The sequence below is a fragment of the Vicia villosa genome, linkage group LG2 (genome assembly GCF_029867415.1).
Source record: "Vicia villosa cultivar HV-30 ecotype Madison, WI linkage group LG2, Vvil1.0, whole genome shotgun sequence".
In the NCBI taxonomy this organism is placed as follows: Eukaryota; Viridiplantae; Streptophyta; class Magnoliopsida; order Fabales; family Fabaceae; genus Vicia; species Vicia villosa.
Genome location: NC_081181.1, coordinates 123,315,492 through 123,328,268, shown reverse-complemented (window position 1 = coordinate 123,328,268; position 12,777 = coordinate 123,315,492). Strand labels below are relative to the sequence as shown.

Here is a 12,777-nt window from a genome sequence, read left to right as displayed (position 1 = left end):
GGTCCTGATGTTTTTTTAAACCTTGCCCCATTTCTTTCTTATCTCTACACACCTTGTCCCACTGAACCAATTGATTTTTCTACTTACGGCTCCACCCACCCCATAAAAACTTTTTGAAAATAGACTATAGTTTATAGACAATACATGTTGGAGCCTTGAAGAATAAGAGATAGTATACTAGCAGAGCAAACAAGATGGATTTCAAGAGAATAATACGACCACTAATTGAAAGGTAATTATTGTTCCACGAAGTCAGCCTGTTCCTAACTATGTCGATAGTCGAATTTCATTCAACCAACCTCTGATGATTGTTACCAACGGGAAGCCCCAAGTATTTGAAAGGTGTTGCACCAAATCTACAATTTAACACCATTGTTGCTTCCTTCAACCAAAATTGTTGAATGTTTACTCCTATTAATGAAATTTTATGAAAATTTACTTTAACACCAAATACCATTTCGAATAATTGAAGAGATGCTTTTATCGGCCAAATATTCTTCCAACTTCTTTCCCTCATTACGATTGTATCATCTGCATATTGGATATGTGACTCACTTACCTCCTCATTCCCGACAATGTATCCTTCAAACCAATTCAATTGAACACTTTTCAACACCATTAGATTGAAACCTTCATCTACCAATAGGAATAAAAGTGGGAACAATGGATCACTTTGCCTTAGTCCTCTCCCAACCAAAAACTCTTTGGTGGGACTACCATTACCAGAACTGAGAATGACACAGAATGCAAACACTGATAAATCCAGGCTCAACATTTTTCATTAAAACCAAGAAAATTCCAATCCACCAAATCAAATTCCTTTTCAAAATCAGCTTTAAATATCACTAATTCTTTACCTCTTCTTTTAGCATCAAGTACTACTTTATTTTCTATAAGGATGCAATCCAACGTTTGACGGCCCTCGAGAAAAAAAAATTGAGTTTCAGAGATAACCTTAGGAATTATAACCTTCAATCTATTTGCAAGCAATTTGGCAAGAACCTTATACATGCTTCCGATTAACAAAATTGGCTTGAAGTTGTTCAACTTGGTCATATTCTCAAACTTCAGAATTAGAGTTATGAAGGAGCTATTCATACCAACCTTCCATTTGAATGGAATTCCCCAATGAACCTAAGGAAGTCACATTTTAACACATCCCAAAATTCTTTGATGAACCAAAAATTAACACTCCCCATACTAAGACTCTTGGAGCTGTCACAATCTCACATTGCCCTTGAATCTCATCTTCTGAAAAAACATTTGTTAGGTAAGCGTTGCCTTCTACTTCATTCCTCTTATACTTGATATCCCTTAGGAACATTCTACGAATTTTATTGTCTCTAAACAAGTTAGAAAAGTGCATAAAAATTTCATGTTTCACTTCTTGTACCCCTTCTAACTTGCTTCTTGAGTCTCGATACACGTGATCTCATTTATATAGAGAGAAATACATTTTTATCCCTTCTCAAAACAAGAGGTAAATCATTTGCTCAATATCTATATAGAGAGAAATACATTTTTTATCCCTTCTCAAAACAAGAGGTAAATCATTTGGTCAATATCAAATATCAAATGTATGTAAATTATACTAGTAATAGAAAATAAATTACTTTATAATAAATCAATATAAATAATAAAAAAATAAAAAGTTTATTAAATTAATATAAATTAACATAAAGTTTATTAAATTGTTTAAAGATAATTTTATTTTTTAAAAACAATTACTACTATATTAGTCTCTTCTTTTTCTTTTCTAGCTTCTTTCTGTCTTTCAACACTCATATATTTTCTCTCAATATTATGACCAAAAAACGTGTCACAATGTTAAATCAGATGCTACCCTTGTACATTAAGAGGCATCTCCACAAACTGAAAAAAAAACCCTTCACCAAACCAAAAACCGGAAGAAGAAGAAGAAGAAGAAGAAGAAAAAAAAGAATGTAAAAGCACCTTAACGTTTCGGTTTTCTAATGGAAATTTGTATATGTTTTTGATATGGAGCATGGATTTATTTGCTATGCTTCTGAACACTGAAACCAATCAAGTTATTTGTGGAGAGGGAGTGGACCTAGGGTTTAGCATGCAAGGTTTTACAGAGAACGATGATGATCTTCCATGTTCTGATCTTTGGGAAGTAAGCAATATTTACTTTCTCATAAAAATCAACTTTTTTCTTTCCTTCTGTTTGTTTTGCTGAGTTTATTATAAAAGTTTGTACTTGATGATGTATGGTTTTGTTAAGGTTTGAAGAAGGAAGCAAGTTATCTATGTGAGTGGGAAGCAAAGGACACTAAATCACAAACAAAGCTTTGTCATAAAAACTTAGAATCCAACAGTCTTATGTTCTTGTCTCCTTAGAATCCAAGGACCCGGAGTAGTAAGAGCCTATAGAACAGGTCATGTTCAAGTAATACTATCATTGTTTTTTTTATGTAACTCTCGCTTTGGAATCTATTTACCAATCAAAGCAGCTCTGGTGGTGTTACAATTTCAACAAGCTAGGGCCCACTTTGAGCTTTTCATGGTTGGTAAGATTTTACAGGTGACATTGTAAATATGTTTCTAAAGTACCTTTTTTTTTTTCTTTCTAATTCAGTGGTAGTTAGCAGTAGCAAATGCATTTCTTAAACCAAGTTTAAGTTGTCATGTTGAGATTTTCAATTGTTGTTAGATTGGTTTTTTAGTTATTAAATTTAGTGAAGCCACTGTCTTTGTGCTGATTGTTGTCATCAGAACAATATATGTTTTGGGTCAAAAGATGAAACTGATCCGTCCCTGCTATTTTCATGTCAATGTTTGGACGAATGCTGTACTATATTGGATCATATAAAGGTGTTAGTTTAGCTTCAGGTCAGGATTTATATAGCCGTCAGCTTATCCTAGACCCATCGTCTTTCACGATTCTATCAGCGCTGTCTTTGTTCCAAAGACTTTCCAGTGACGGGCTTTAGATGTTTATTCATTGTAGAGGTCAAGTAGGTATCTGACTAAAGTCTCACATCGTTTAATGCGTAAAAGAAATTAATCTGTTCAAATATAAAATGAAAGGACCTCTATCTATGCAACTTACGGAGCCGTGTGATGATGACATGGCAAACTATTCTTTCTCCTTTTACTAAAGAATACCGTGTTAGTGTCACTATTAGCGGCATACGCTAGTTTTTGGAAGAGCCCTCTTCGTTGAAAACTCTGCAATTTTAGTTTAAGTTTCTGTTTGGATGTCTTGATTTTTGGTATGTCTCGCTATTTTTATTATGCATGACTAAAATTTAAAGTTAATAGGGAACAAGCATCACAATGAGTTCCATTTTGTAGTATTATAAAAAACATTAACCTCATACTTGTCCCTCAATGTTGACTTACTCTCTAATGCGAACTTATCTGCAAATGATGTTATATTGAGTCGCCGATTGGAAAACATGATCGAAAAATCGCGATGAACCCATATGCCGATGAACCCTAATAGCAAGACGAACCCTAATAGCAAGACGATTCTCCTTCCAATTTTGATACTGAAACCAAGTTGAAACTAAACAATGGCAGGTATAAAACATCAATTTTAATATAATAGAGTCAGTGATATGCACTTCATTAGAAAATTCTGCAATGGCCTTTTTACCACCTGGGTAATGTAACCAGTATTGAATTTATACTATTATATGTAGAAAGCATGTCTAAAGTAGAGCATATGTGGTCATTAGGACCATTATAAAAAATTCATAAATCTAATTTTCTGACTACAGAACAGTACGGAACAGATTTGATACATTGTGTGGAGCTCACTTTCACTGTACAAGCCGGATCCACACCGTGTGAGGCAACATCTGCTCCTCCTTTCAATCTGTTGGACTTAAGCATTGCCATTAATGCTCAGTATTCCTCTACAGTAAGATTTTCAATTTGTTTCTGTTCAGCATCCCCAAGTGCATTTGCTTCTAAATTATCTACTTCAACCGTGTAGGATTTCTGAATTGAAAGCTGGTCGGAAAGCCGTGATTTTTTGTAGAAAACATCCACCATGTATGAACACATCTTAGAATTTTCTCTCGATGAGATCAACCAAAATTTCGACTAGATCCCTGATTCAATCTTCTGCCATCAGCGGCATTAACAATCAGATGCAGATCTTTAATGTCAATTCATCCAAGCTATTTTGTCTCTCATCTCTAATGCATGTTTTTAACGAAACTATATTTTCTGGTGCTTTTTGTACTTGGTCATTACGTCCCCGAGGTCGTCCTTTAGGACCTCAGAGGCATAGGAAATTTAATTTTGTCCGTGCTCTTTTTTACTAATACAAAATAAGGTGTATCTTCATAGACCATTGCTGACTTGATTAATTGGATGATAATGATTTGTTATCTGTTAATTACTGGTGTTCTGGAGTTTGGTATATTCACAATTGCAAAGGGGAGATATTATTTTGAATGTTGTTGAAATTTATGGCTTCTAGCATGATATTTTGTGACGTGCTTTGAAAATCATAATCATATGACCAAGCATGTGTGATTTTACACAAATGGGATAGTGTAAGAGACTGTTTTGAAATTTGTGAAGTGATGTACAACTAGTTTTTAAATTCTATTAGCTGTCTCCTTTCCAGAGAAACTGTTTCTTTTAATACTCTCAGGTGAAATATGATGTTTGGAAGTTAGCTCAGTTTGTATACTTGATATGCTTTAACAATTTGGTGGGGGCTCTGCAATGAAGAGTACTATAGTTTTTCATTGGTGTTTTTGAATGAAATATGTTAAGCCTAACAGTTTACTTACAGTGCATGCATAACACTAAGGTGAATCCTCTTTTGTCTTCTACAGGATTGTTTTGTATGCTATAGCCATGGTAGGTTTTGATCATGAAAATGGTGAGGTCTGTAAAGACTCACTTAAAACAAAAGATGGAACAGATCATTGGGTCATACAGCTCCTCGGTTGAAAGGTGAGTTATTATTCATGTGCTGTATTTGCATTGAAATTCAATTCTGCTAGATTTGGGATACTTTTGTATTTAAAGGTAGTGGGTATCAGACTGAAGTCCCACATCGTCTACTGCATAAAAGAAACTATAGTGTTTACATATAAAATGCAAGGACCTCTTACATTTTCAATTACGGAGCCGTGTGATGATGACATAGCGAACTATTCTTTCGCCTTTTACTAAAGAATACCGTGTCAGCGTCACAATTAGCGGCATACGCTAGTTTTTGGAAGAGTCCTCTTCGTTAAGGGCTCTGCAATTTTAGTATAAGATTGTGTCTTTTTTTATCACTACATTTTCTTGTATCTCTAATTGGGATAATTTTTACTCTAGATATAAGTGGTTCTTTCAACACCCACAAATGAAATGCGATTGTTTAAGGATTATTTAGTGGATTGAGTTGGGTAAGGTATAAGAGGATTATTTAGTGGATTGAGATGGTTAAGGTAGAAGAATGAACAAACAAATAAAACGAAACATCTTTACCAAACTGATTTGATACCTTGTGTTGAGGTCATTGTAGAAGCCTGATTCACACTGTGAGGCAACAGCTTCCCCTCCTTTCTCATCTTTCATGGCTTTAAGACAAATTTAGATGTCTACATTTTGTTGAGCTAAGACATCTTTCTCATTTTCATGGCCTGATTCACACTATTTTGTAGTTTTTTCACTCCTTCTCTGAATACTGTATTGAATGAAAATTGCAAACATAATCTAACTCACCATTTAATACCCCATATGAACTCTTGTCATCATCTTGTAGATGAATTATTAGAAGGAAGTAAATTTCAAGAACTTTGGTACTGGTTTGGTGACTGGGCTATTTTACTACTGTAATATTTTCTTGTCTTAGTTTTTGAACCAGTTACATCTCTTTTTCTCAACTTTATTAATTCTTTGCGGTTGTTTTAGTTGTTAGATTTGTTTATTTATGGAAAAGAATGATGAGTGAAGACTTCATGGTAAAATTTCCTAGTCCCACACTGCTGATGAGAGAAATGAGATGATTTTGAAGTTATATATAAAATGAAGTTTAATGTATGACAAAACTATCTTTGCGCTTGGGGCAATGACGCAGCTAGTGAGGTTCTAACCGAGGCGCGTCTATTGCTGGTTGAAAACTATTTCCAAACCCCCTCTTAGGCTTGGGTTCAACTCAAGCCTTTGAGAATTTCTGGAAGGACTCCCCTTTGGGGTAAAGTCCTACAATTTTAGTTCAAATTTTATACCTCTCGTAAGTTTGTTAAAAGTAAATACAAAAGAATTAAAGTGGTGTTTTGCAATCCACACAACAGAGTTTCTACCTTAACATATGAAAGGCTATGGTAGTTCTTGATATTTATGCATGATGATGTTAGGGAAAATATTTGTTTGAAGTTACTTTGTCAACCACTTGGGTTTTTGTTATAAAATTCTTTTGCAATTTTTCAATAGAAACTTGTTTCATTGAAGAAGACATCCCCAAGCTGCAAATAGACCATAGCTATAAGAATCTCTTGCCAATTTTGATGCAGAAACATTTATTAAGACAATAGAGTTAGTGAGATGCACTTCAATAGAAAATTCTGCAATGGCCTTATTATCATCAGGTAATTTAACCTGGTATTGAGTGTATCCACTTACATGTAGAAAACATGTCTAAAGTAGAGCATATGTGGTCAGTAGCACCACTGTCGTGTTCAAAGGCATCGACGTCAGTCTCGTGTACAACACGAATGACGGTTTGGAGACTCTTGCGAAGTGATTTTTAGAGACGAGAACCTTTTCGTTTAAGGAAAAAATCCAACACGAATGACGGTAAGATGATTGATATGAAAGATTGTGGAGTTGGAATAAGAGAATTTGCCTAACTATTGTAGTTTTTGCAAATGTATTGGTCATCATTTTGAAATGTGCAAGAGAAAATGTGCTATAGGTCAGGCTCAGCAAAGATTTCATCTCAGTTAAATAACTGTTCTAAAAAAACAGGATAAAGGAAAAATGAGGAGATCATGGAACAAAAGATTGCATACATTCACTTATGAGATTCCACGACTGCAATATTATAAATAGTTCATCTATTTGAATCGTAATGTGATTTGGTGTGTAACATGTTGATCTATTAAGTGAATATAGACTATAAATACAACTCCAACACTAAGTTTGGGGAATAAATAGGTCATAGTTTAGATTTATATTATTATTATCTTTCACAAAAAGAATGCCGACACGGACACTTAAATGGTCTTCTTTTCCTTTCCCTCTTTAGAATGAATTAGTGTTATGTTATCTTAGTCCCACATCGGAATTGTCAGAGTGAATAGTATGGATCCTCAATTATAAAAGAGAAGTGTGTGATCCGTTGCAACATACTTACCTGGATGGGGTCAATGGGTGATCAAGAAGGCCCATGGCCTAGGCAAGTGACCTCCATTGCACTTAGGAGGGGTGCTAGCCTAAGGTCTACCCAAGTGGTGGAGCCTACATCATAATTTGTTGCTGTGGGGGCTTGCGTTCGCGCAGCCCCCTCCCTATTCAGTTTCAATGTTTGTTCTTTTGGTAGGAGGTCAGTTTCAATTTTTGTTCTTTTGGAAGGAGTTTCAATTTTTGTTCATTTGGAAGGTGTAATCTTGATCTCGTGTTTTGTAAGTTTTTTTTAAGGAAATTTAAGGATGATCCCCTCCCTATTCAGTTACAATTTTATTTTTTTTGTAAGGTATAGTCATGATCTCTTGTTCTGTTAAGTTTTTTTAAAGGAAAAAACATGGTTTGTCAATACTACTGAGTCCTTTTCATACTAAATGTTCAGGACCATGTAGGAATGCTCTTTTTCATCTGCATTACTTCAGTCCACAAATGGAGATTTCATCAAATTTAAAAGGCAACAGTATATTGGAGGTTAATGTGGAGTTATGAACATATTTCTTTAGCAAATTGGGGACTTTGATATAGTCGCAAAGTATGCTACTCGATGAAAATTCTAAGTTATATAAATAAATATCTCATCAAACTGAGTTTTTGCATCATTGATGTAGCTTAGGTGATAGTTTTGGGATAAAGTTAGCATAGATTTTTCATTGCACATGAATGGGTATTGTAGTGCAAATATTGTGTGCAATGTATTAGTCTCATGCCTCTTTTGTTGGCACATCTTGTTCTTTAGCGTTAGTAAGATCTCTTTGCATTTTGAAGAAAAATTGTTTGTGTTGCATCTACTCTTTTATATAGTACTGATAGATAACTGCAGGGTTAGAGGAAATATTCGTTGGTAGCTACTTTTCCAACCACTTACGTTTTTGTAAGAAAATTCTTATGGTAACATGTTTCAAAGAGTGTTAGACCGACAGATCATCTTAAGGTAGCATGTTTCAGAGTGTTAGACTTGACGGATAACACAGATGTAAACAAATAACAGAAGTAAAAATAGATTTAGTAGATGCACTAGAAAAGGTGCCATCACTATATTATACACATCCATAGAGTCAATTTTAATACATGTCACTTTCCAACCTTAAAGTGTCATGTTTCTTCTAATGGTCCCGTTTCAATGGCTAAATCAAGTGCTAATCCTAGAACAAAACACAAGTTTGCAAGCGACAAAATGATCAGATAAAGCTGAAATCCACCAGAAAGAAGGAAACTCTAAATTTTATTATAATGAAAGAAAATCTTTAAGACTACGCCACCAAAGGTCTTTAAATACAGAAAAAACAAAGAAATCATAACGGACATTTAATCCAAAAGAGAATTAAATAAATAAAATAAAACGTGAAAAATAGTAAAATGCTATAAATAAATAAAACAAAACGTGAAAAATAGTAAAATGCTAAATTTGAGCCTGAAACAAATTTGAATGACTTAAAAAGACCGTAGGTCACGGCCATACTGTCAACTGGACTCATTAGCCGATTTCCTATCCGAAAAGGTATAATAATAATTATTCTGATATCGGACACCAAACTTGCACAATTCTTGTGGAACCTATCCGACGCGCGACTTCCTCTTCGATATGCGCATTCAGCCTTCCTGCATCAGTCTCCTCCACCTCTAAAGAACTCGACCCCGAGTTCTCTTGATAAAGAATCTCGCCTGCATGATATTCGTGAATGTCAGCAACATTGAAAGTATTGGACATATTCATGAACTCTAGGAGAGTTACCACATAAGCATTATCATTGATCTTCCCGGTCACTTTGAACGAGCCACCTTTACGTGGCTACAACATGTTGTAAGTACCAACCCAAAACCTCTCTTTTTGCGCAGAAACACCATCACATAGTCTCCTACATTGAAAACTTTGACTCTCTTGTGTTTGTCAGTAACTGCTTTATTTTTCTGTCCACTAGCCTCTAAATTTGCCTTGACAACTTCTTTAACAACTACCATTTCTTCGGCCATATTCTTAGCTGTCGAACTAACTCCAGGCACCTTAGGAAACTTTACCAAATCAACCACATGCTTAGGAACAAAAGTATAGACCAGAGAGAATGGTGATTTCCATGTAGCTGAATGCACAATGCTGCTGTAAGCAAATTCGACCTGAGGCAAAACTAAATCCCACCGTTTCGCCTGTCACCTCAAACACTCCGAAATCATATTTTCCAAATTTTTGTTGGTTACCTCATGAAGATTATCCAAAGATGACTGGGAAATTTGGCGTCCTTGTCTGAAATAATGGATGTAGGAACCCTATGAAGACACAACCTTCCTGAAAAACAATTTGGCTATTTTGGAAGCACTAGTAATCTTCTTACAAGAATGAAACGTATCATTTTGAAGAATCTGTTTACTACCACAAACACAATCTACACCTCAATGTGTTTGAGGAAAGCCCAACACAAAATCAATGGTAAAATCTTGCCAAATATCATCAGGAATAGGTAAAGGCATATAAAGACCAGTATTTTGAGATTGTCCTTTATAAACGTGACAAGTATAACACCTTCTGACTATAGCACCAACGTTCTTCCTCAAGTGTGGCCAATAATACCTCTCTTTTAGACTAGCAATGGCTTTGTCTCTACCCTGATGACTACTAAGACCACCACCATGTAGATCTCGAATTAACTTCTCTCTTAAAGATGAGCAAGGAATGCATAGACGATCCTCTTTAAAAAGATAGCCATTTCAAATGTGAAAATCTGCACAAGGATGTTATCCATTACATTTGGGTCATAACTCCTTGAACTCAACATCATTTTCATAAAACTCTTTCAGGCACTCAAATCCTACTATTTCTTACGCTAAGATAATTAGCAAGAAAATCCTCATACTCAATGCATCATGTACCTTGTTAAGAGCCATCGACTTATGTTGAATAATAATAAAAAAATCCGCAGAAAACTCACCCACCGAGCATGCATCTTGTTTATCACCTTTTGGCTACGAAGAAACTTCAAATCTTGATGGTCTATGAATAAATGAACTCCTTATTAACCAAATAATGTTCCAACTAGCGTAGAGCTCTAAAGATTGCATAAAATTCCCGATCACAAGTACTCCAATCCTTGGATGAGGTCAATCTGATGTTGAATATCTCATATGGGAGACAAATTGTTTGGTAATTCCTTTGCAGTCAACTCCTTGAAATCCTCAAGGATCTCTAGCACTTCTTCTGGAATCATTGTTTCCTCCTTTACAACATTCCTCAACCCTTTTATCACCACCGGACAAAAACGTTAAGTTTCTTTTACAACCTCATCAAGCTCTTTTTGACTCTACATCACCACCAAGAAACTAGACTTCTCTCCTCTTGGATTCTTATTAAAGTGCAAAACATGAGCCATATCAATTTTATGTGTGCCCCATGTAAACATCACCATGTTATCTAGCCCTTGATAAGTGACATCATTATCAAACTTCTTAGGTCAACCAAGTAAAATATGACAAACATCCATATCAAGAACATCACAAAGTACTTCTTCTCTTTAATGCTTTTCGATGGAGACAGAGACTCTACACGCCAGTGTTACTCGAACTTGGGAGCCCTTGCTTACTCAACCAAAGGTGTATACCTTCTCATGGGGTTATGTGGATAAATTTAAATAATCTACAAATTTCCGCGACACCAGATTCTTCGTGCTGCCATTATCCACGATTAGATTACACACTTTATTCTTGATAGAACAATGTGTTTTGAGCAAATTCTTGTGATGTCCTTCATCTTTGTATGCTAGTAAAATTGTCGGCAACACAAAATTTACCCTCTCGTCAGATTATTCTTCGGCAAACTCAATCTCGACATATTCATTATTCTGAACTGCAGGATCTTCTCTTTCCTCATATTCCTCCCTTTCTCCCATAACAACGACGACTCTCCTTGTTGGACAAACATTCGATCTATAGCCTCTTCCATTACAATGATAACACGTGTCTCCAGTGGGTTTAGCATATGGATTATTCTGCCTCTGGATTGATGCTTTACCCTAATGCACACCGCTAGATCTGCTAGCCCCCTTATTCCCAAGGTTCAAATCCCGAGGTGTTGAACTCTTTTTCTTATCACTTGCTAATTCAAAGTTATTATGGGGTGAGTGCCTTCTAAAAGTCGAGAAATTTCATAGGAATTTCTCCATCAACTCTACCTTCAAAGCTAAATTGGATGCCTCAGTTATGGTCCATATAGTATGTAACCCCATCTTCTCCTACAATGATCCCTTTAAGCCACTGATGTATCAAGTCCACTTTGTGGCGACGCTTTTGCTCAAGCGGTCACTTATGTTGGTCTACTAGAAGATTGAGGTGTAATTCATCTAGATTAATAACAAAGAATTTTTAGTCAGTATGGCGGAACTTTTGTAATTTCTTCAAACAAAAATTCATGGAACATTAAAGCAAAGGTTATTCGTCTTTAGAAACTTTCAAATTTTAATCGCCATGCCTCTTGTTTTTCTATTAAAATGATGTTGTTGGATTCAAATGATGGTAGAGCTCACGCTACCACTAAAAAACCTTTGATTTACAAATACATTTCTTCATCAAGCTCCCAAGTAGGGTTCTCAAACCATTCTTTGTTTCTTAGGTAGTCTCACAAGTATGGTTCTTCAGCAATGAATTCATCTCATCATTTATTGCCATCAACCCTCTTTGACTATTTTTGCTTTTGAATGCTTCTTTGAAGGTTTTTGGTTTTAAATCTTGCAATCCTTCAGCCACATCAAAGCATAACAAATAAGATCAACATAATTATACATACGAAGTGGTACAATCTCACTCCTAACTCTATCACGAGTAGGGGTGTTCGCGGTGCGGTTTGGTTCGGTTTTGAGCATAAAAGTCATCCTAACCGCGAGATAAAAATGCATGCGGTTCGGTTTGGTTCGGTTAATTTTTAAAAAGTCATCCAAACCAAACCAAACCAAACCAATGCGGTTAGGATCGGTTCGGTGGGCTGCGGTTTACACCATAAAATAAAAATGTACTGAAATAAAAAAAGGAAAATAATTCATTCTTCCATACATATATTACATATATTACAGTACCATTAAAAATAAGTTTTTCATACTAATTACACCAAAATAATTCATTCCTCCATACATGTATTTTACACAAAAATTACTACCATATAAGTGTTTCATGTATTTTACAGTACCATACTATGTATTTTACATATACTACATACTAAATTACTAATATAACTTCAGTTATTCATACTACATAGTACATACTATATATAGTTTTTCATACTAATAAACTACATACTAACTAATAAACTACATACTACATATACAATTATCAGATGACTTCAGTTCTAAATATTAATACAACATTACAACTTCAGGACTAAATATTATGAGTACTACATATACACCAAATGCT

At 35.1% G+C, this 12,777-nt stretch overlaps 1 long non-coding RNA gene and 4 other non-coding genes across 6 annotated transcripts; all 5 read left to right on the top strand.

The window, feature by feature from the left end:
* Positions 1-1,793: 1,793 nt before the first annotated feature.
* LOC131651962 (uncharacterized) lies at positions 1,794-12,589 on the top strand. 2 transcript variants are annotated; one of them, XR_009298524.1, is made up of 3 exons: positions 1,794-2,137; positions 2,246-4,941; positions 7,769-12,589. It is a non-coding gene; the product is annotated as an uncharacterized LOC131651962 (long non-coding RNA). The 2 variants fall into 2 exon arrangements; XR_009298525.1 differs by having other exon boundaries at positions 2,246-7,675; positions 7,769-12,580.
* LOC131654260 (U5 spliceosomal RNA) lies at positions 3,076-3,192 on the top strand. The gene has a single exon (XR_009299305.1). It is a non-coding gene; the product is annotated as a U5 spliceosomal RNA (small nuclear RNA).
* On the top strand, positions 5,117-5,233 carry LOC131654251 (U5 spliceosomal RNA). The gene has a single exon (XR_009299296.1). It is a non-coding gene; the product is annotated as a U5 spliceosomal RNA (small nuclear RNA).
* Positions 6,032-6,183, top strand: LOC131654223 (U4 spliceosomal RNA). Its single transcript, XR_009299271.1, has one exon. It is a non-coding gene; the product is annotated as a U4 spliceosomal RNA (small nuclear RNA).
* On the top strand, positions 7,329-7,489 carry LOC131654211 (U1 spliceosomal RNA). Its single transcript, XR_009299260.1, has one exon. It is a non-coding gene; the product is annotated as a U1 spliceosomal RNA (small nuclear RNA).
* Positions 12,590-12,777: the final 188 nt, after the last annotated feature.